The following is a 25295-nucleotide window of genomic DNA, read 5'->3' as shown; positions in this document are numbered from 1 at the left end:
TAGTCCTTAATAGGAATCTTTTCTGATGATTTGGGTAAGAGTTATTTTAATTGCAAACGAATCTTGACAGATGTCAGCTTCTCAGATTCAGTAAATCAGTGCCAGTCATTAAGCAGTAACCTGGCTAGGGAAGGTATTGTGCTTCTACAAATGCAACAATGCCCCATTTTTTGACAGAGTATTAATTACAGGACTTGGGAAATACAGTATGACTAGTTATATTAAATAGCTCCTGGTTGTCCGTTTTCATAACTATCACAATTACAGATGAGTAGCTGCCTTCAGCTAAAGTAAAAATGGATTGTGAACCGTGCCTTTTCCTGGGATCAAACTTGTCTCAAGGTTTGGAAAGGCATGGACAACTTATTTTTCTCTTGTTGTATGTTTCTGCATTTCCTGGTTCTGGTCAAGACTAGAAGTGGAAACATCAAAATACTGCTGGAGAAGCTGTTCTGGTGGTATTTCCAACCCACAAGGAAAGGAAGTGTTGAATAGTACTCTTCCTAGAAGATGAATCCTGGGTTTGATCCTTCATTGGTGGAAACCAGTGTAGCTCCATTGAATTCAATAGAGCTACTCCAGTTTATGCCAACTCAGAATCTGGCCCAATGTGTATAGTTGGTTCAATCTTTCCTTATAAGGCAGTCTCTCCAGGTCTTATTTTTGTTTCTCTTCCTTGAATTTCCTTGAGTTTGTCAATATCTTCTGGTACTGGGTGCGACCTGTGAGCCCCTCAATGCTAACTGGCAAGGGGGTTACAAGAATATCCTGATTCTGGTGTGGACATTCAGTTTCACCAAAGAGTGTCTGTCATGTGAGGTCTTGAAAGCCAGCTAGGGTCACACTGGTGGTTGTTCTTGTGAAATGTACGTACAGATACTATGTAAGGAGTTACGTGTATATAAACTGAAACCATGTTCTCAGATTCTGTATCATAGCAGAGGTGAAGAAACATGTTTCCTGTCAGACAAAAGATGTTTGTTCACCTGTCTGTCTGTTGGCATGTAAATTAAGCATTGTAAGCTAAGACAATGGAGGCACTTTCCATATGAAGTCAACAGGGAAGAGCACACAGAGAGGGAAGAGAACCTTATCTGGAGATACACATCAAAGGTTTGCTGGACTGTATTTGGGAAACAGAGAAGACACCCCGGCAAGTAAATAGGCAGTGCATTTATGTTCATGAAAAGTGGATCTCAAACAGCCTTGGTTGAAATGCTGCTAAGGACATTTGGGGTGAGATAAACTTCTTTAGACAGAAGGTTAGCCTGTAAGATTAGTCTCTAGAAAGTCTCTAGGATTCTTAGATGTAATCTTTTGCTTCCATTATCCCTACTCACCATCTCTTGAAACAAATGTGTCCATAATTTCACTGTAAATATATATCAGTGCAGTGATTATGAAGCTAGGTGCTGATCCTGAACTGAATCATACATGCTGCTGTGTACATTGTTCCCTTAGAGACAGCAGACCTGGTATTTCTATCTGTGTTTAGTGGATAAAGGGCTGGACACTACAGGGGAATACTTCAAGGGTGCACCTACTTTGCCTTGCAAGTTAACAGTAAGGGCTGCCATAGCTCAGGAGAGAGTGCTTGGGTGGATAACAGGCTGTTGATGACAGACAGTTAAGCACAAGCAAGCCGCCTCCTCACTTGAGGCAGAGGGGAAACAAGGTGAATTACAGTCTTGGGTACCCTGGGAACTGTCACACTGGGGTGTTTCCATATTTGAGTTGTGCAAAAAGTCCACTTGCACATGCTGCCACAAATTACATTGTTTCTTGCTGCCTGAAACTCAGTTCTGACTTCTTGTCCACCAGCACTCTCAGTATTACAGCTTTTCAGGGTTTCCCGTCCTGTTGAATATCTCTCTCTCCCTGTGTTTTCTTCTAAACACATCTGTAGTGGTGTAGCTGGAGCAGCACCGCTTGTGGACCTTCTGGGTACAACTGATGTAGCTGCAGATCTCCTGGGATGTGGGGGGAAGAAGTGTCTGTTTTTGGTGCCCACTGAGACAGGCTCTGACCTGCTGGCTAACTATACCTTCAGTCTTATGATCCTCTTATGGGTGGGCTCGAGGGGTGCCGGTCCAAAACATTCTACGACAAAAAGCAAATGTAACTCAACACTGGCCCATCCTCGAGTCTTCTGTGTGGTAGCATTCCTGCCCTTTCCTCTGGGCTTGGTTCCCAAACAGTCTCTGATTCAAGCATTGCTGGCTCCTTGGGAGTCTAGCTGCCCCTTCCCAGGCCTGTCTCAGCAACTATGCAAGCAAAGGTCCCTTCCGACAGTGAGGCAGAGCTTCATCTTCCTTTCTGGCCAGCCAGCCATGAACTGAGTCAGGGTCTCTCACTTTATTCCCCCTCAAGGCTTGGTATTGTCTGCATGTATAGTGGGGTGGGGCTAGCTGGGCTCAACGGCTCTCCTTAACCCCTTCTGTGCTAATGTGGGATTTCTCTCCCCATCACGACATCTTACACTTTTTCAGGGTGATCTCATTTTCTGAACTTTTGCATGTTTCTATAGTTCTAGAACTTTTTGTTATCATTCCATCCTTGCTCTTTTTCATACCCTTCTATCTCACAACCGTCTGCACATTTCATTCGTGTGTTGTTTGCTCTCTCTCCCTAGATTATCAATGAATAAGTTAAATAAGACCGGGGGGTAAAATTTCCAAAAGTGCCTAGGTGACTTAATGACTAAGTTGTCTTTCAATGAGACTTGAGTTCCTAAATCTCCCTTTTAAAAAGTCATTTTGTCACTTAAGGCCAGATTTTTATTTGGGTGCCTAAAGATATAGACGGGTGCTTTTGAAAATCCCAGGAGGCACCTATGAACTATTTAGAGGCCTAAACAGTTTTGAAATGCTAGCTCTTAGGAGCCTAAGTCACTTAGGCACTTTGAATTTATGAATAACTCCTGTAGCATCCCATCACAACACTTTATAACAATGTGTGTGTGGTGGGTATTATCCTTTGTTTACAGTCCTTTAATCAGTTTGCAAACCATGTGTTCATCTTCCCCAGCCAATCTGATATAACATTTTTGTAGATTTCATGTTTTGCAAAATTCACATACATTACATCTACTAGTGCCTTTCATCCAATTATTTTTGTAATGCTAGCAGTCACAGCAATCAAGTTAATGGCATAATTTATTCTCTATAAATCCATGGTTTATATTACTCATAGTTTCTATTATCTTGAATACTACTGTCTACATTGTGCCTTCAGAATGGCAACTCTTGAGCATATTCAGGATACTTCTCAATCACCACAGGTGTTAATGCAATGGATAATGAAAATGTCTGCAAGTCAGGAGCATTTATTTTGAATGTCTATGTCTGTCAGCCACCAACTTGGCCAGAATTTAAAGTGGGGAACCTCCAGAGCTAAATACATAAATCTTGATGGTTGGAGCTAAAGTGCTAGCCTGTGCAGTTGGGGGCTGTAGCAGATTCCTACCCTCTGTGGACTGGGCACAGAAGGGAGTGCATAACACATTAACCAGTGGGTTACATTTGCTCTGCATAGGCAGTTCCTGTTGCAGGTAGTAAACTCTGAGCCTTTAATAGGAACTATAAAAATATACGGGCTATTTACCTTAAACACGCTGAAATAGTCGGTGTTCCCTCTCAGCTAGGCACTAACTTTATATTCAAATGATGGGGAGAAGATTGCCAATCAAATCATTGCACAGCTTGCTCTGTTTAACTGCGAACACGAATCAGGCCTTTCCTGGAACGTTATCCAACAATATATGAGTTAGAAGAAATAATATGTTGAATAATTACTCTTTTAAACATTTAAAAAAATTATTGTTCAGTGTTTATGATGCTAGAATACACAGTAAGTGAATACTGCCTTAGTTTAATATACTGTACTCTATCTTTACTGCACGTCACTTGCCTAGGCATTTTATACACACTTAATCATTTTTTTAAGGGCCTGTCTGTTCGTGCCAATAATGGAGTCAATGGGGGCTTTACCACTGACTTCAGCAGGAGCAGGATTAGGTCCTAAATTATGAATTATTTGGAAGGATAGGCTAACAGATTTATTCAGGGACCAGTGAATATCTGATGCACATTATACAATCAAACCACTTCTAAGGAAAGGGAAATGAAATTACCTGCAGCTTCATATTAATTTCCCATGTTGCTTTCAGTTAGAGACAAACCTATCCATTTTGAAAGCTACCGAGACACTTGTGTCAAGTCTGGTGAAAGGTTATAAAGTCCCAAATGGAATCCTGCAGGATTTAAGAGATTACACTGATTAGTCAGATGCTCCATTGTCCAGCCTGCTTGTGAAATAATGTGTACTGAAATCACATCCAAAAATATCTTGTTTCCACATAGCCATTTGTAAAGTAAACTGAACAAAGATGCACATTTTAAAATAACTTTTTGATTTAACACTTTGTTTTTTATTAAAATTACCACAGTGGATGTTTGGTCCTGCAAGAGGGTACTTATGCAGCACCAGTGGGCACTCTTTCCCAAGAGGCTTAAGTCACAGGTTGAGCTGATCCCTTTAAGAACGTCTAGCTCAGCCTCATTTGTGCCTGCTTACTTTCCAGGTTATGGGACTGAGCTTAGGCCTGGTCTACACTATGAGTTTAGGTCGACTTTAGCAGTGTTAAATCGAATTAAGCCTGGACACGTTCACATGATGAAGCCCTTTCTTTCGACTTAAGGGGCCCTTTAAACCGGTTTCTTTACTCCACCTCCGACGAGGGGATTAGCGATAAAATCGGCCTTAGCGGGTCGGAATTGGGGTAGTGTGGACGGAATTCGATGTTATTGGCCTCCGGGAGCTATCCCACAGTGCTTCATTGTGACCGCTCTGGACAGCACTCTCAACTCAGATGCACTGACCAGGTAGACAGGAAAAGCCCCGCAAACGTTTGAATTTCATTTCCTGTTTGCCCAGCATGGAGAGCACAGGTGACCACGCAGAGCTCATCAGCACAGGTAACCGTGATAGAGTCCCAGGATCGCAAAAGAGCTCCATCATGCACCGAACGGGAGGTACGGGATCCGCTCGCCATATGGGGAGATGAATCAGTGCTAGCTGAACTCCGTAGCAGTAAACAAAATGGCAAAATATTAGAAAAGGTCTCCAAGACCATGAAGGACAGAGGCCATAACAGGGATGCACAGCAATGCCATGTGAAAATTAAGGAGCTAAGGCAAGCCTACCACAAAGTCAGAGAGGCAAACGGAAGGTCCGGGGCAGAGCCGCAAACATGCCGCTTCTACGCGGAGCTGCATGCCATTCTAGGGGGTGCAGCCACCACTACCCCAACCGTGTGCTATGACTCCGTCACTGGAGAAACACACAGGGAAGAGGGTTTGGGGTACGAGGAAGATGAGGATGAAGATAATGATGATAGCTCACAGCAGCAAGGAAGTGGAGAAACCGGTTTCCCCAACAGCCAGGATATGTTTATCACCCTGGACCTGGAGCCAGTAACCCCCGAACTCACCCAAGGCGTGCTCCCAGACCCTGAGGGCACACAAGGGACCTCTGGTGAGTGTACCTTTGTAAATACTACACATGGTTTAAAAGCAAGCGTGTTTAATGATTAATGATTAATTTGCCCTGGCAATCGCGGCCAGTACAGCTACTGGAAAAGTCTGTTAACGTGTATGGGGATGGAGCGGAAATCCTCCAGGGACATCTCCAGAAAGCTCTCCTTCATGTACTCCCAAAGCCTTTGCGAAAGGTTTCTGGGGAGGGCTGCCTTATCCCGTCCGCCATGGTAGGACACTTTACCACGCCAGGCCAGTAGCACATAGTCTCGAATCATTGCATAACAAAGCATGGCAGCGTATGGTCCCGGTGTTTGCTGGCATGCAGACAACATCCATTCCTTATCGCTCTTTGTTATCCTCAGGAGAGTGATATCATTCACGGTCACCTGGTTGAAATGGGGCGATTTTATTAAGGGGACATTCAGAGGTGCCCCTTCCTGCTCTGCTGAACAGAAATGTTCCCTGCTGTTAGCCACGCGGTGGGGGGGAGGGGTGAAGTGATCATCCCCGATAATTGGGTGTGGGGGGGAGGGGCGTTAGTTGGGTTTGTGCTGCATGTTAACCTGGAAACCGTAGCCCCTCCTTTTACATTGCAAACCCATTTTAAATGGCCAACCCAACGGGTGCTTGGTATGGGACATGAGGGCGCTACTGTTTGAAACCATTCCCACATGTTAAGAAGGTTAAAAAAGCCAAAAGATTGTGGCTTACCATGGCTGCCTGCAAGCCGAAATCTGTTGCCTGGCACTGCGTGAGTGATCTCTCTCACCAAACCGGCAGGCCCTCAATATAAGAGGAAAAATGCGACCTTGTAACGAAAGCACATGTGCTGTGTAATGTGAACAGCAAAATTTAACGTGAAAGAGTGTACCCCTTGTTCTCTAAAATGTCTTTTTTTAACCACCTCTCCCTTCTCCTCCACCAGCTGCAAATGTTTCTCCTTCATAGAGGCTAGTGAAGATTAGAAGGAGAAAACGGTGGACTCGGAATGATATGTTCACAGAGCTCCAGATGTCCTCCCATGCTGAAAGAGCACAGCAGAATGCGTGGAGGCAGTCAATGTCAGACTACAGAAAAGCACAGTATGAATGAGAGGAGAGGTGGTGGGCTGAATCGCGGGATGAACAGAGCAAGTGGCGGGCTGAAGATGATAGGTGGCGTCAGCTTGCAGACAGAAGGCAAGAGTCGATGCTCTGGCTGCTGGAGCATCAAACTGATATGCTCCAGCGTATGGTTGAGCTGCAGGAAACGCAGCAGGAGCAGAGACCGCCGCTACAGTCCCTGTGTAACCAATAGCCCTCCTCCCCAAGTTCCATAGCCTCCTCACCCAGACGCCCAAGAACACGGTGTGGGGGCTCTGGCCTCCCAGTCACTCCACCCCAGATGATTGCCCGAGCATCAGAAGGCTGGCCTTAAATAAGAGTTAAAGTTTTAAACTGCAGTGTGTACTTTTCCTTCCCTCCTCCCCCACCCATCCCGGGCTACCTTGGCAATTATCCCCCTAGTTGTGTGATGAATTAATAAAGAATGCATGAATGTGAAGTAACAATGACTTTATTGCCTCTGCAAGTGGTGCTCGAAGGGGGGAGGGGAGGGTAGGGTGGTTGGTTTACAGGGAAGTAGAGTGAACTGGGTGGGGGGGGCGGAGGGTTCATCAAGGAGAAACAAACAGAAGTTTCACACCGTAGCCTGGCCAGTCACAAAACTCATTTTCAAAGCTTCTCTGATGCACACTGTGCCCTGCTGTGCTCTTCTACCCACCCTGGTGTCTGGCTGCGCGTAATCAGCGGCCAGGAGATGTGCCTCAACCTCCCACCCCGCCATAAATGTCTCCCCCTTACTCTCACAGATATTGTGGAGCGCACAGCAAGCAGCAATAACAATGGGGATATTCTTTTTGCTGAGGTCTGAGCGAGTCAGTAAGCTGCGCCAGCGCGCTTTTAAACATCCAAATGCACATTCCACCACCATTTGGCACTTGCTCAGCCTGTAGTTGAACAGGTCCTGACTACTGTCCAGGCTGCCTGTGTATGGCTTCATGAGCCATGGCATTAAGGGGTAGGCTGGGTCCCCAAGGGTCATGATAGGCATTTCAACATCCCCAACGGTTATTTTCTGGTCCGGGAAGAAAGTCCCTTCCTCCTCCAGCTTTCGAAACAGACCAGAGTGCCTGAAGACGCAAGCATCATGTACCTTTCCCGGCCATCCCACGTTGATGTTGGTGAAACGTCCCTTGTGATCCACCAGGGCTTGCAGCAGCATTGAAAAGTACCCCTTGCGGTTTATGTATTCGGTGTCTTGGTGCTCCGGTGCCAAGATAGGGATATGGGTTCCGTCTACCGCCCCACCACAGTTTGGGAATCCCATTGCAGCAAAGCCATCCACTATGGCCTGCACGTTTCCCAGAGTCACTACCCTTGATATCAGCAGGTCTTTGATTGCCCTGGCAACTTGGATCACAGCAGCCCCCACAGTAGATTTGCCCACTCCAAATTGATTCCCGACTGACCGGTAGCTGTCTGGCGTTGCAAGCTTCCATGCCTCTCGCTTCTCAACTGTGAGGGCTGCTCTCATCCTGGTATTCTGGCGCTTCAGGGCAGGGGAAAGCAAGTCACAAAATTCCATGAAAGTGCCCTTATGCATGCAAAAGTTTCGCAGCCACTGGGAATCGTCCCACACCTGCAGCACGATGCGGTCCCACCAGTCTGTGCTTGTTTCCCGGGCCCAGAATTGGCGTTCCACGGCATGAACCTGCCCCAGTAACACTATGATTTGCACATTGCTGGGGCCTGTGCCTTGTGAGAGGTCTATGTCCATGTCAATTTCCTCATCACTCTTGTCGCCGCGCTGCAATCGCCTCCTCGGCTGGTCCTGGTTTTGCTTTGGCATGTCCTGGCTCTGCATATACTCCAGGACAATGTGCGTGGTGCTCATAGTGCTCATAATTGCCGCGGTGATCTGAGCGGGCTCCATGATCCCAGTGCTATGGCGTCTGGTCTGAAAAAAGGTGCGAAACTAGTATCTGACGGATGGAGGGAGGGAGGGAGGGAGGAGCGAGTGATGACATGGCGTACAGGTACAGGAAATTAAAATCAACAAAGGTGGCTGTGCATCAGGGAGAAGCACAAACAACTGTCACACAGAATGGCCCCCCCAAAGATTGAACTCAAAACCCTGGGTTTAGCAGGCCGTTGATTTCATGGAGGAAGGGGGAAGCAAATGAGTACAGAACAAATCTATTTTTTACATCTTAAGCTGGCAGACGACGGTGCAGCATTACTGATAGCCCTCGGCATCTTCTGGGTGCTTGGCAGAAAATACTGGGCGCTTGGCAGAAAATAGCATACTACGACTGATAGCCATCATCGTCGAGACTGTTCGATAGGACTGAGCATGTCTGCCCAGGTGCCCATGATTGACAGCCACTGCAGTACAACGACGATGGATATCAATCGTAATATACCAACTTCTACCAAAAGGCAAGGGGCTGCTGCTGTGTGCAACGCAGCCCCACGTCTGCCAGCACCCAGATCGCCGATGAAGGCTACCAGTCATACTGCACCGTCTACTGCCAAAAAGCAATTAGCTGCTGCTGTGTAACAATGCAGTACCACGTCTGCCGGCACCCAAATGACATATGGTGACCGTGAGCTGAGCTGAGCTGAGCGGGCTCCATGCTTGGTGTGGTATGTTGTCTGCACAGGTAACCCAGGTAAAAAGTTGCGAATCGATTGTCTGCCGTTGCTCTGACGGAGGGGGAGGTGCCTGACGACATGTACCCAGAACCTCCCGCAACACTGTTTTGCATCATTCAGGCATTGGGATCTCAACCCAGAATTCCAATGGGCGGCGGAGACTGTGGGAACTGTGGGATAGCTACCCACAGTGCAACGCTCCGGAAGTCGATGCTAGTCTCGGTACTGTGGACGCGGTCCGCCGACTTAATGCACTTAGAGCATTTTATGTGGGGACACACACAATCGGCTGTATACAACCGATTTCTATAAAACTGGCTTCTATAAATTCGACCTAATTTCATAGTGTAGACATACCCTTAGAGATGAAGTGACTGCACATGTGGCTAGGGGGTCATGTGACTGCACGCAGGTCTATGCTACATAAGAAGCTTGACTCAGGCTATGTCTACATTACAGCATATGTTGATATAACTTATGTCCCTCAGGGATGTGGATAAATCACCCCCCAAAGTGACTGAAGTTATACAGACCTAAGCACTGGACTGGACGGCGCCTGTCGACATAGCTACTACTGCTCGCAGGGGCCGCAGTAGTTAAGCCAACAGGAGAGCTCTCTCCCATCTGTTTAGAGCAGCTACACAGAGAGCTTACACTGGCGCAGCTGCGCCGCTGTAAACTCTCTAGTGTAGCTGTGTCCTCAGAGAGAGCATGTCCAGTGTTCAAAATAGGACCAGGTGCCTGGGAAACTGCCAGCAGAAACCTGAAGAGAACGCGCAGAGCTGGGAGGCTCTCCAGGCATGAAGTCCGTGCCTAAGTATATAGGGCTGTTTTGGAAATGGCCCAGGGAAAAGTAAAGTAGGATTTAAACAAAGGGGACATGAAAATTCACATTTAGGGTCTGTGGGCTGGAGTCATAAGGGAACCCAGCCCTTCCATCCTATTTTACCTGTGCCACCAGGAGCTGACAAAGCTCTCAGGGTACGTCCAGACTACCTGCCATATCGGCGGGTAGTGATCGATTTATCAGGGATCGATGTATTGCGTCTCATTAAGATTCGATATATCGATCCCCGAACACGCTCCCTGTCGACTCCAGAACTCCACCGGAGCGAGCGGCGGTAGCAGAGTCGACGGAGGAGCCGCGGCCTTCGATCCCGCGCAGTGAGGACGGGAGGTAAGTCGGAATAAGATATGTCGATTTCAGCTACGGTATTCCCTACAGTATCCCCTCCTAGTGTAGACCAGGCCTCAGAAGCCTTGGGTGGTGGGGTGAGGAGTAGAGTGAGGCTAACTGCCTGCAGAGGCCTGGGTGAAACACTGTAAGTTGTGGAGAGCCCTGCACCAAAGGCTAAGGGAGTACTGAGCTCAGAGAGTGGTGAGAGTTCTGTTCAGTGTGGAGTTGTTCTGATGATCCTCTGAAAGGTTTGGCCAGAGGGCTAAACCCCAAATCCCTTGCTCACCAGAAGGGGAAAATGAAGTAGCGACTGTGCCCTCACATTGGGGAGTGGTACATTGCACTTATAGTTTCCAAACATTAGTTGTTCCACCAGAGAGCACATCCCATAATGGGGAATATGCAGTGGCAATGCTCTTGGCAAACCACAGGAGGAACCACTGTCTTTTCTGAAGCACTGGTAGTAAAAACTCCTAGGAGTTTATTTACTCTGGTGCCCATTCTGCAACTTGTTCTATATGGTTGTACCCATGCAGAGCACCAACAATATTAATGGACCTCTGCATGGGTAACAAGTTGCAGGATTAGGCCCTGAAAGAGAACACAAGTGGATGTCTTCTCTCACACGTTCCCTACAATAGTTCTAGGATTTTTATTTTTTGGGCTAATCTGCCCCCTCTCTCCCTAAACAAACACATCTCCTCCCCGTCAGTCCTCCTTCATTCCCTGAGCAAATTAGAAATTAAAAAATGTGGCAGAAATGGAAAGAAATTAACATTTGAATCCCCCCTCGACACACAAGAAAACATGGAGTCAAGTATCAGAGGGGTAGCCGCGTTAGTCTGAATCTGTAAAAATAGGGTTACCATATTCAAACATTTAAAAAAGAGGACACTCCACGGGGCCCCGGTCCCGCCCCCGGCCCTGCCCCAACTCTGCCCCTTCTCCACCCCCATTCCAACCCCTTCCCCAAAGTCCCTGCCCCAACTATGCCCCCTCCTCTGAGCACCCCGCATTCCCTCTCCTCCCTCCCGCTCTGATCTTGGTTGGGGGTTGCTAAGTGCTTCCCTGCTCCCCACTCACCCCGCAGCCCCTGCAGCCTCTATGCCCCTGCGTGCCCTGCTCCTCCTCACCCTGCAGCCTCTGCACCCCCCCACCCCTGCAGCCTCTGTGCCCCCTGCTCCCCACTCGCCCTGCAGCCTCTGCGCCCCCTGCCTGCCCTGCCCCTGCACCCCCTGCCCCTGCAGCCTCTATGCCCCTGCCTGCCCTGCTCCTCCTCGCCCTGCAGCCTCTGCACCCCCCCGCCCCTGCAGCCTCTGTGCCCCCTGCTCCCCACTCGCCCTACAGCTTCTGCGCCCCCTGCCTGCCCCTGCAGCCTCTACACCCCCCGCCGCCTGCCCTGCTCCCCCCGCTCACCAGGCAGAGGGAGAGCTGCAGGCTCCATGTGGACTCAAACACTGCCGTGCTGCTCTGTGGGGGAGGGGGGAGGAGGCGGAGGGGAAGGGACTCTGGCTGCTAGAGGCCCTAGTGGCTGCGAGCAGCTTTCAATCAGGCCAGGCGTCCAATCAGCCGCGCCGCACTCTGCATGAAGGGAAGGGGGAAATCCCGGACATTTCTACTTGATTAGAAATCTCCCCCTGGACGGCCATTTAAAGCTGAAAAACCCGGACATGTCCGGGGAAACCCGGACGGATGGTAACCCTAGTAAAAAGCAACAGAGGGTCCTGTGGCACCTTTAAGACTAACAGAAGTATTGGGAGCATAAGCTTTCGTGGGTAAGAACCTCACTTCTTCAGATGCAACTCCCTTGCATCTGAAGAAGTGAGGTTCTTACCCACGAAAGCTTATGCTCCCAATACTTCTGTTAGTCTTAAAGGTGCCACAGGACCCTCTGCTGCTTTTTAAAGAAAACATGGAGAATTTCAAAATGTTTCTCCCAAGACTCCCATGCTGCTGTGGGGATTGGGGTACGTACATACCACTCCTGCGACTGGAGTATCACAGACCTGCTCAAACTTTGAGCTGTTTTCTGCCCTAGCTGCTCCTTGAATTAACTTTGTGGGAGCCTGAGTTTTCCAGCTAGTGGTGGTAATTTTATTTCCACATGCAGTGCTGGATGCAGTAACAGCTGACTTTGATGTGTGCGCCTATGAATCTTTATAGAAAGGTCTTCCAAGCTCTTAGGAGTGAGTACTGCAGATTTCAAGGGTAAAAGTCTTGATGTGGCGCGACATCAGCCACTGGCCCGAACCCCGCTCCCCATGCGGGGCTGACCCCAGCTGCTCCCATCTCCCTCCGCCTGCATAGGGCCGGTCTGCGCTGCTCATCCTCCCCCCTTTCCCCCCCAGTCTACGCGGGGCTGGCCCGAGCCCCTCGCTCCCCCCTGTGCGGAGCTGGCCTGGCCCAAGCCACTTGCCCAAGCCCTCCCTCCCCTTAGGCAGGGCTAGCATCTCCGCCCCGCACATTCCTCCATGCCCTGCTAGTTGCTCAGTTGGCAAGAGTAAACGAGACAAATACCCAGTTTTGCCAAAAAGGTTGGGTTGGCCGGGACAGAGCTTAAAAAAAGGGACTGTCCCAGCCAAAACAGGACATATGGTCCCCCTAACACTAAAGGAAAGGACATGCAAGTAAAACTTCAAAGTGGGGCTGTGATCAGATACATAAATATTGCCTGAGTTTCTTGTACCTCGCTGATGCCTTTCTTAGTGGCTGAGTCCTGTATGGTTCGTTTTTTGCCTACCTGTAGTGGAAAGTTTTTCTGCAATTTTAATGGTTTGCAAAACTTGAGATTAAGATTTAATGAATGATTAAATGAATGATTTTTTGCTCTTTTTGCTCTTGATTTCATGCTATGATGCCTACATTGATTGGTTAGTTACAAAATCACTTACATTCTCCATTACTAATGTGTTTCTAATTAACGTAAGTATAGTCAAAGTATTGAAAATCTCCTCCTCCATCAAGGAGAAGTAAGATCTATAATCTTCCTGTTTTATCCTTTGGTTTCTTTGTTTAAGGTTCATTGCCAGAAAGGGATTTTATGTTCTTTAATACTTCAGGAAAACTCATTTTTCCTCCCATAATGGAATTTCTGAACTATCAGTCCCTTCTCATTGTGCATGTGAAGTGATTTATTAGAAAGCTAATTCCATGGATTACTCATCTAGAACACTGAAACCACCATTCATTTTTATTAAAAATGTTTTGAAAACCAGTGTCTTTGGCATGGATAGCAACAGGCGCTGCTGCATGCAAAGCCTCAGTTCAGGGCTAAGGGCCTGATCTAACTTCCATTGCCGTTACTGGGAAAAGAAATAGCACCGTCTTGGAGGAAAATGTCAGCTCTCTTGATTTAAGAGTCTTTTGCTATGGTCCAGCTGCGTCTTGAGTTGAGGAATGTAGGAAGGGATTTACAAAATGGTAAATAAAGGTCCCTACATTACTCTGGTCAGGGTGAAGCAAGTAGAGGGAGAACTTACACTCTTAGTAGTGAAAGACCCCAAAATATATACCTAATGCAATAGGGATAGAATGTAGTGAGGGAAAATCCAGGTTCTGAATGGTGAAGGATCCTCATCATGGATGCAATCCATTGCCTACTGAAATCAATAAGCATTGCAAAGCACTTTCAGATCTATGGAGGAACAGTGCTATAGAAGAGCTAAGTGGGGGTGGTGTTTTTTGTTGTTGTTTCCACTTTCATTCAACATTGGACCCCATATGTCCTCACTGGGACTAGCTCAAGATGAGCTCTGCCTCACTGCCATAAAAAGAACATAACATGAAGATATAACTAAAGATATAAACTAAGATGTGATTATAAACTAAAAATACAATTTCCACTTCAATATATATTGGTTAAGATTCACATTTTGCATACAAGAAGATGACTTTTATTTGCTACCATCGATCTTTCTAACTTTGTGCTCTCCGAGTTCAAGAAGAGGCTACATGATGTGAAAAAAGGCTCTAGTTTGCTACTGTTATGTTATAATCTTCATAATGTGCAGCTGTTGGATGAGAGAGATGTGTTTTGCCCAGGTAGTTAATAGAAAGCTAATAAAAGCATAGGTTGAAAGTAGGGCTGTCAAACGATAAAAAAAATTAATCATGATTAATCATGCTGTTAATAATAGAATACAATTTATTTAAATATTTTTTTATGTCTTCTACATTTTCAATATATTGATTTCAATTACAACAAAGTGTACAGTGCTCACTTTATATTTATTTTTGATTACAAGTGTTTGCACTGTAAAAAAACTAAAGAAATAGTATTTTTCAATTCACCTAATACAAGTACTATACTGCAATCTCTTTATCATGAAAGTTGAACTTGCAAAGGTGGAATTATTTACAAAAAAACCCTGTATTCAAAAATAAAACAATGTAAAATTTTAGAGCCTGCAAGTCCACTCAGTCCTACTTCTTGTTCAGCCAATCACTCAGACAAACAAGTTTGTTTACATTTGTAGGAGAAAATGCTGCCGCTTCTTGTTTACAATGTCATCTGAAAGTGAGAACAGGTGTTCTCATGGCACTCTTGTAGCTGGCATTGCAAGATATTTATGTGCCAGATGTGCTAAAGGCCTGGTCTACACTGGGGAGGAGGGATCGATCTAAGATACGCAACTTCAGCTATGTGAATAATGTAGCTGAAGTCAACGTACTTAGACCTACTCACTGCGGTGTCTTCACTGCAGTGAGTCGACTGCTGCTGCTCCCTCGTCAACTCTGCCTGCGCCTCTCGCAGCAGTGGAGTACAGGAGTCGACGGGAGAGTGCTCAGAGGTCGATTTATCGTGTCTAGACTAGACGCGATAAATTGACTCCCACTGGATCGATCGCTGCCCATCGACCCGGGTAGTGTAGACATACCCAAAGATTCATATGTCCCTTCATGCTTCAACCACCATTTCAGAGGACGTGCATCCATGCTGATGATGGGTTCTGCTTGATAACAATCCAAAGCAATGAGGACCAACACAAGTTCATTTTCATATTCTGAGTTATATGTCACCAGCAGAAAGTCGATTTTCTTTTCTGGTGGTTCGAGTTCTGTAGTTTCTGTATTGGAGTGTTGCTCTTTTAAGATTTCTGAAAGCATGCTCCACACCTCATCCCTCTCAGATTTTGAAAGATTCTTAAATCTTGGGTCTAGTGCTGTACCTATATTTAAAAATCTCACGTTGGTACCTTCGTTGTATTTTGTCAAATCTGCAGTGAAAGTATCTTAAAATGAACATGTGGGGTCATCATCCAAACCTGCTATAACATGAAATATATGGCAGAAGGTGGGTAAAACAGAGCAGGGGGGAGACAATTCTCCCCCAAGGAGTTCAGTTACAAATTTAATTAACAAGTTATTTTTTAAACGAGCGTCATCAGCATAGAAGCATGTCCTCTGGAATGGTGGCCGAAGCATGAAGGAGGCATACGAATGTTTAGCATATCTGGCACGGAAATACCTTGCAATGCTGGCTACAAAAGTCCTATGCAAATGCCTGTTCTCACTTTTGGTGACATTGTAAATAAGAAGAGGGCAGTATTATCTCCTGTAAATGTAAAATAATTTGTTTGTCTGAGTGACTGGCTGAACAAGAAGTAGAACTGAGTGGACTTGTAGGCTCTGAAGTTTTACATTTTTTTGTTACATAACTGCACTCAATAACAAAACAATCTACATTTGTAAATTGCACTTTCACGACAAAAAGATTGCACTACAATACTTGTATGAGGTGAATTGAAAATACTATTTCTTTTGGTTATAATTTTTACAGTGCAAATATTTGTAATAAAAATAATATACACTTTGATTTCAATTACAACACAGAATACAATATATATGAAAATGTAGAAAAACATCCAAAATATTTAATAAATTTCAATTGGTATTCTATTGTTTAACAGTGCGGTTAAAACTGCGATTAATCGTGAATAATTGTTTTAATCGTGATTAATTTTTTTTAGTTAATCGTGTGAGTTAACTGTGATTAATCAACCGTCCTAGCTGAAAGTTTGTTAAACTGGGGCACAAACTCAGTCACCAGTGAAACAACAGTGGGCTAATGGCCAAGAGAGCCTTTGTAAAATGTTATTTCCCTTCTCTTGAATGCCAGACACCAATCTTTTGGGCATGTACTGTACACTGCTAACTTTGCAGTATAGTTCATATGAACTAAACTGTCAGTTTTGGAATTGAATGAATATAGATTGAGGAGTGTTCAGTGATGTTATTCTTTGGGACCCTTTTGTTGGACATTCAGAATTATTTTTAAAAAAAAAACCCTTATGTTAACCTAACTGAATGACCTAGTGTTTAGTTAGAGTGTGACAGAGTCAACATCAGCTCTGCATTTAAATCACCGTGCTTGGCTATGTGTGGTGGAAAAGAAAGAGGGGAGAAAAGTCTCCCCATTTCACTTATCAGTCAAACTGATCTGATTGAGGGTTATTTATTCTGATCTTCTGATTTGACAACCTGTACTTTAATATTTTTCATTTGTAAAACATCTGTATCATTTACTCAATGCATAAATGAAACATCACAAAGTTCCTGCAGGAGTTTCTTAAAAGTCCTAAATTTGGGGCTGGCCCAATGGCTTTGTGTACAGTGGCTCATGCTGTTCTTCTAGGAGTCCCAGATTCAAAAGGGACATTGCTCATTTTAGTCCCTAAATTTTCTACCTCTGTGACCTCTTCCTTTCCTTTTGAATCAGAAATGAAGAATCATGAATCAGAGGCTATAGAGAGTTATTCACATTTAAATGAATCCCACCACATGTTAAGTTTCCTGCATGAATAATTGTTTGCATTGTTTGTTATGCATCAGGTTCCACATTTGGGCCTTGGCAGGTTGCAAGGTATGTTCAGATCTGACCTTATGGTCTTGTGCATTGGCAGTGGTTGAGAGCATTTTGGAGGGGATGTTCTTAATCTTTTTGAGGGAAAATGTGATGCATTATTCTTAACTATTCTCTGGCCATCTTGAGGGTAACACTCTCAGTCTTTCATTGCTGTAGTATGTCTACACTGCAATTTAGACACTCAAGGCTGACATGGTTTTGCGGCGTTTGGGCTAAAAGGCTGTTTAATTTCATTATAGATGTTTGGACTTGGGCTGGAGCCGGGCTACAGAACCCTGCAAGGTGGGAGGGTCCCAGAGCTCTGGCTGCAATCTGAACCCGAAAGTTTTTACACTGCAATTAAACATCCCCTTAGCCCAAGCTCCTTAGCCTGAGGCAGCTGGCCAAGGCCAGATGTGGGTTTTTAGTTGCAGTGTTGACATACCCAGAATGGCTCTTAGCTGCAGTGCTGGTTGACATAATTAAAATGTGACCAAAGGAAGGAGGAACAGGACCCTGCTATAACTCTCTTTGTTGACCATATTTTGTGGAATTTCTTATATGCTGAAGCTTTGAGATGCCGTATGTATCTGTATTAAGCTGTTTTCCAGAGGGAGCACTGAAACTTTCTCCCTCTTTTCCCTGCCTTATTTCCTCCACCGCACCTTTGAAAAGCTATATCCTAGCTATGATTCCTCCTGCAAAGAGCTCTCAGAGACTCTTCTCATGCCCTACGGAACCAGTTGACGGAATTGCTGATAAGTAATATAGCATGGCATTTTGGCATCCCCTACGCCCCTGAGACCAAGTGCACTACTTCCATCAGCTTCATCCGGCCATTCTGGTCCCTCCAGACTGAGATCAGGACTGCAAATGAAACCTGATCTCCCATTTGGTGATTCAGAACCACTAGGGCAGAAAGCTGACATTAACACATTTGTCATCTCTTGCGTGTGGGTGATGTCATTCCAGAACTGTTGCAAGAATGTTATATGTTGCACTATTGCTATATTGAGAGCTGGGCATTCACTGTATTAGATATAGAGAACTGTTCATACAATTCAGCTGTGTGCAGCTTACAGGTATTCAAAGTACAGTATATAGAAATGCAAAGTATAAGGAGCCAAGTGAAAGCTTACTTATTCAGGGAAAAATGTTGTTGTGGGTGTCTTTTGCGGGGGAGGGAAATGCATGTGATGCCATCTTTCTATAGCTACTGCACAGAAATCAAACTAAGGGTATTTGCTATCTAGATTGCCTGGATATAGAAGTCTATTGGAACAGAATTGCAGTGCTGGGAGCAGAAGAGACTGATGATAAATGAAATCTTGCTGCAGGGAAGTCAAGGCTCTTTCAGAATAATAAGGAAACATATATAGCAAGACATTGTTTCCTGCCAATTGAGATCAAGGAAGTGGCTGAACCTCTATAGACAACACTATTTCCCCCCCCCCCCCCTCCAAAAGGCTTCACTGTATTAGAACTGATTAGCCTATGATTGCTTTAAGGGTCATCTGGCTATATAACCTGCTTAGATTAATGAGTCCTTGAATGCAATGCCAAATATATAGAAGAGGAAGCAAGAAGTAAAGAGTTTAGCTTCCTCTTTGCTTCACAAAAGAAAAATCAGTGTTCTGTATCTATAAAAGTTCCCAGAAATGAAAAAGCATACTCCTTATTCTCTTATCATACAAGATTAGAGGATCTGAGACCTGCTATTAGAATAATTCAATCTTCCTTGCTTTGCCTTGTAATTTTGTGTGTCTCTGATCTTTATTCTAATCAAATTGTCTAATCAGACAAATAGTCTGGTGGCCTTTTGAAAATAGAAACAAAGTAAAGATTAAAAAGGTTAAATCTGCATGCATACAAATATCACCTGGACCTAGGAGAGTCAAATGGATTGAAAGTCACAGCCGCAACTCAGGCCACATTAGAAAAAGAATTGCTGTTGCTCTTTACACAGAACTAAACATGGGGTTAGATCCTCCAATGTGCTAAGTGCCCTCAACTCCCACTGAGGCTATGCACAGCCTGCAGAATCAGGCTCATAAGGAGGATCTGGGGTATTATACCAAGATATAGAATGCCCATTTTCCCTTCCCCCTTCCTCCTATCTCTAACATCTCATACAAAGAAGCCACGTGGCCTAGTAGACTGGCCTAGGAGCTAGGAACTCTTGAGTTCTAGTCATGCATTTATCACCAATTGGCTGTGTGACATTGGGAAAGACGTTTAACTTCTCTGGGCCTGTTTCTCCACTTCCTTGTATAGTTAGATCACAGGTGCAACCTTAATATAAATTGCTATCACCATTGTGAGTGGAGAATATATGTCTTGTTTGACTATAGGCAGAGCTGGTAGCAATACTTATAGTTAAGGTTGCCTAATACTTTCCATTATAAGATCCTGTTTTCAGTGACTTATAACTTATCTTTGCCAAACTTCACCCATTCAGGTTGAAAATTCCCATGCTAAGTCTCTGCTTCAGGCTGGATTTTTTTTTTTTTTTTTTAACGTTTCAGCAAAATCATGTCATCTGTTTCTCATAGGGTGTTTACGGGAAAATACATTGGTTTTGCCATGTTAAAAAAATTCTTGCATTCATTTTTAGCAGAGAGGCTGTAGTGTCTCTATGCTTTGGATCAAACACTCAGAAGTTTGTGTTTTGGAGAGTGTGTGTGTGTGTGTGTGTGTGTCACCCTGGAGGCAGGAATGTGCCTTTTGCCATCCTCCTGAAAGCTGACCAAAACTTGGTCAAGTTATAAGCCTTGGAAAAATCTCAATTCACACATGAACAGTAGAGATTTGGTAGAGTTTGGGAGTTCTCTTCTCCAAAGATCCTATTTGTACTGAGCATGTTCCAGCCCAAGGATACCAGGGCTGAGAAGGATTTTTCCTTCAGTGGTTTCTCCTGGAAGCCAGAAGACATTGTAATGCTGGTCATACGAAAGGAGAGCAGGCATACTCTGAATGTGCTGGTGCCCAGAAAAGAAGGAATACAGGGTTGAGGAGCATGGTGGGGGAGACGGAGATGGGAAGCAGAGACAGGCTCTGGGGGTAATGCTAGGGTAGGGTGATCAGATGTCCCGATTTTATAGGGACAGTCCCCATTTTTGGGTCTTTTTCTTATATCAGCTCCTATTACCCTCCCCCCATCCTGATTTTTCACACTTGCTGTCTGGTCACCCTATCTAGGGGTGGGGGGCGCCGGCAAACTGGAAAGGGAAAAAAATCTGTGACTACTACAGTACACTTCCTTCCGGAACCTGGAATGGAACCCATGATTCCTATGTTGCAATATTGCTCTGCTGTTTAGTAAATAGTTGTGAAACCATGGCAAAGTTTGTGTCTCATCACCCTCTAGTGGCTAGTCCACATAGAGAATAACAACCTACTGTTGCTATAAGTTACTTCATGAGTTCAAGTGATTGAGGTCTATGCTAAGGAGCTAAAGGTTCTGATCCTGCTGAAGACATGGGTAGGAGCAGGGCTCACTATGGTTCCATATTAGAATTTCAGTGTTTTCATTTTTTAAAAAAACCTTGGAAATTCCATGCAAAACACTATGTTAAAAGAAATATAATGTGGCAAATTCAAGAGCTCACAGGTTAGGAATTTTAGAATTGATGTTGACCATGCAACCTTTAACTGGGGCCCCCTTTTATTATGAACACACACTATTTTTTCCACAGGACCCATGCCTCATTCAATGTACAGGATGCAAGGAACTCAGGAAAGGAATCAGAACCGTGTAGTGAAGAAGGTTGCTGTCAGTAGTACCTCAGCCTCATTTGTTGCGGACCTCATTTGTTGGAAGGTGGGTAGTGATTGAGGCTGGGGAATGCAGGAAGAGAAAGGATGGACTCATGATAAATTGCCTATAAGCAATGCCCTCAAACTATGAAGGGGAGCAGTTCATCCATCACAATTAAATGGCATAACTCTTATTTTAATTAATTCTGTTTTTTCCAGCACAAGGGGAAAGGAATATATTAGTGTAGATGTTGCTCGAAAGTCCTCCTCCCCTCTTATTACAACTCTTAATCCTGTTGAGCAGTAGTTTCCATTTAAACTGACCGTGGAGCCAAAAAGATCAGTGCTGTCAAAAGATCTTTTGCTTATTGTTCAAATATTCCATATGGAAAAGTTTCTTAGCAGGGCCCTTTTAGCCTTCTGTAGCAATTTTGGCTTCTGAAATAGGGTCTTTCCAAATCCTAGCTGTAGAAAGATCCATCATGCAACGCATAGACTTTCTCTTTATCACCTTTGTGATGGATTTCAAGACGTTTGATGAGCACGTTGCTGGCTTGTCAGATTAAAGTGTTGCATTCTGCATTATCCCTAGTCAAATGCTGGTCTTCATTTTAAACATGACAAAAAAAAGCTCTAGTGTTGCAGCAGACTTCTTATCATATGTCCTGTCTTATAAATTAGTCCTATCCTGTCATGAGTTTAGTACTGTTGTCTACTATAAATCTGCAAGAACCGCTGTTTGTTTCATTTGTATTTCATATAAGCTATGTCCTTCACTTTCTACTGTTAGAAAAGAGTCTATATCTAAAGGAACAGAAGACTCAAAGTGCAGGATAATTTCTTAAACAACATTTCAAATCATTGATCGTGTAGGAAATTTGTTTTTAAGGCCAGTAGATTTTCCACTCAGTAAACAATATTACAATATTGTCCATAGTACTATTGGTACTATCTTTGTATGTACTGTTTGTATAAAATGGTGGTTCAGTCACGGAGCCACTGTTGCCCATTACTGTTGTTGGGATAGTGGCCAGAGGCCCCAATCAGGATTGTGTTAGGTATTGTAGAAACAAAGAGGTAGAGACAGTACCTGTCCTGAAGAGCTTATGTAACACACGCACTTCCTAGGTGTGGTGTTCTGTCCCATATAGTGGCACCAAGACCACTTAGAGAGAGAGATAAAATGAGTCTGCTCTACCGCCTTAGCTAACAGCCAGTTGGCTTTTAGCTCATGCAGCAGAGGCTCATGCCCTAAGCTCCAGAGGTCCTTGGTTCAATCCTGTCTGCCGACAACCGGGATCTGTTGGGGTTAAACTTACAAGCTAAGAATAGTAGCAACATACAAAAGGTAGGGGACAGGGACACAACCACATAGATACAATTTGTATATACATTTGCTGTTTTGTTTTTGTATTACATAAATAATTATTAATCTTTTCCAACTTCCTCTCAGCCTCACCCTCATACACTGCCTGCCTGCCTGCAGGCTTCATGGCAGAAGTGGGCCTTAGAGAAGGGACTTGACAGAGAAGGTCAGTTATGGATCTGTTCAGGGATGGTGTTCCAAGTATGGCAGGCAAGTGTAAAGATGTTTGGGGCAGGAGCAGACAAGGTCTTGGTTGGCCTCATTGGCAAGGACAGGAAGTTGGTTGTGAGGGGACTCAATCAGAAATGGACACAGATAAAATGTTAAGGGCCTTAAAAGTCAGGACTAAAAGCTTGAACTTGTTGCAGTGGTAGAAATTCAAAGTGGAATTTGGTGGGGGAGGAGGGAATGAAATAGTTAGAGATGGGCCAGGGAGATGATCTACATAAAGTATATCTATAGAGAGTAGCTATATATTGAATGAACTATGAAGAAGTGGTGGTCACCTGCTAGATGAGAGGGAGAATGAGGGAGCATATTGCAGAGGAACAAAAATAATTCTGGTTCCCTTTTGGTAAATTTCTTTGGGCAGCTACACATTTAAGGAATTCCTCTGTTGCTTTTGGCAAAGGAAAACTCACGTAACAAAACCCCCCTTTGGCACGATTTACCACAGGGCTGTCCCCAGACATGATCTTATCTGTCAGTCAAATTTGAAATCTCAAGGAAACCAAGGGAAGAGACACTGATGTGACAAACTATGCTTGGCTTCAGTATGTCACTGGACTTCAGTGATGGGGACATCACTGTTATTTGGAAAGGCCATGTTATTATGGTCATTCACAGTTTCTTTATCCCATTCTGATAACTCTGCCTATTGAACTCTGTAGAGATTAATAGGAGTTTCAAGATCACTGCTGGCCCTTTCCTCCCAGCATTATCACTGAATACTGTACCTGGTGCATCTCTTCGAGAGTAATTGTGACTTGTTACTCCCAGGCAGCCCTCCAGACATCTGGCAAAAGTGTGAACTGACTTTGGCCTTCGGATGATCTCTCTTTCCTGTAAAACAGCTGTAAGCACACACAATGACAACTCCAGGAGCACAGTTCATGTCCAAGAGAAACTGCCTTCCAGATGCTGGTCTTCAAGATTTTCCTAAGGGAAATGTTCCCATCACCAACAATCCCAACAACCCTGTATTTATAGAGAGAGCTGTGACTGACGAGTAATTCAAAATTCTCCGCCCTTGTTTGTGGGCTGTTTGGGAAAGTGTTACTACTGCATAATCAGTCTGTTTATATTAAATCTGTTTGGATGATGTCGTTGATGAGGCTTTTGTTTATTGCTAGTAGAATCTATGTTCACTGCTGCAGCATGTTTCCAAAGCCTTATACAAACAATTTAGTGGAGAGGCAAACTAAAATGACAGATTCCAATTACAACTTCCTTTCGGATAGACAGATGTTGCTGAAACTGCAGTGACATTCTATGCAGCAGCTAGACCAGGTGCGCTCCACTACTACCACTACTCAAACAGGGGCAGAAGTAAAGGCATACAGAACCATTCACCACTAAGGGCTTGTCTACATGGGGACATCCAGGAAAATTAATCTAAATTAACAAAAGGTGTGATTATTGAAGTGGTTTAATTAGATAGCATTAAATCCTTGTGTGGACGCTATTAAGCTGTACGTATGTCTGTACGTATAGTGCTGCAGTGGCACAGCTGTACCGATACAGCACGTGTGGTGAAGAGCTCTCCCGTCAGCATAAAACCCCCCACCTCCGCGATCGTCAGAAGCTGTGTTGGCGGGAAGGTGGTCTGGTGCCAAAATAGGAATATACGTGCCATTTATCACTCCACTGCAATTCGGGAACCCCATAGCTGCAAAACCACCCACTATGCCCTGCACACTGCAGGGAGTCACAGTCCTGCATAGCAGGAAGTGACTAATAGCCCTGCACATTTGTAGGACAATGGCCCCTGTGGTGGATTTTTTGACTTCAAATTGATTGCTAACCGTCAGTAAGGAATCTGGTGTTGCAAGATTTCATAGTGCAATCGCCACTTGCTTCTCCAGCTCTCATTTTGGTGTCCCTGCTCTGGAGGGCTAGGGTGAGCTCAGTGCACAGATCCAGGAGTATTGCCTAGCACATCCAAAAGTTCTGCAGCTATTGCTCATCATTAAGGCTAAGATTTTTGTCATGGTTATTTTTAGTAAAAGTCACGGACAGGTCATGGGCAATAAACAAAAATTCACAGAAGCTGTGGCCTGTCACTTTTGCTGCTGCCGATTCACCCTCTGCACATGGCAGCTGGAAGCTGCAGGGGGGGCCCCTCTCTCCACGGTGACTGGAAGCTGTAGGGTGACCATATTTCCCAAAGAGAAAATGGGACCCCCTCAGCCACTCACCTGAGGCATCCCCCTCCCCCTGCGAGGTTGTCGCCCATCGCTGGAACCCTGAGGAGGGCCCCCTCAGGAGTCTGTCACTTGTTGCTGGAATATTGCAGGGGATGCCCTATCACTGCTGTCACCTGTCACTGGAACCCTGCCAGGGCCCTGTGGCTGCCAGCTCCAGAGTCTGGCAGCCCCTGGGGCTGAAGCAGAAAATGTCACAGAGGTCTCCAGAAGTCACAGATTCTGTGACTTCCATGACCTCTGTGACATAAACGTAACCTTACTCATCATCCCAAATCTGCATTATGATGTGCAGTTAGTGCTTGTTTCATGGGCCCAGAAGCAACACTCCATAATCTGCAGCAGCTCCATGAACACTAACAACAACCTTGAACTGGTTCTCGATATGTCCCACAGAAATCTGTCCTCCAAGGAATCGTCATGTTCCCCACTCATTTGGTTCTTCTCGTGGCTCTGAAAATACTGCAGGATCACATACAGGTCCGGTGCTATCA

Source organism: Chrysemys picta, chromosome 3 (assembly GCF_011386835.1).
Source record: "Chrysemys picta bellii isolate R12L10 chromosome 3, ASM1138683v2, whole genome shotgun sequence".
NCBI classification, from domain to species: Eukaryota; Metazoa; Chordata; order Testudines; family Emydidae; genus Chrysemys; species Chrysemys picta.
The sequence above is the reverse complement of the archived record's forward strand: the minus strand, read 5'-3'. Positions refer to the sequence as shown.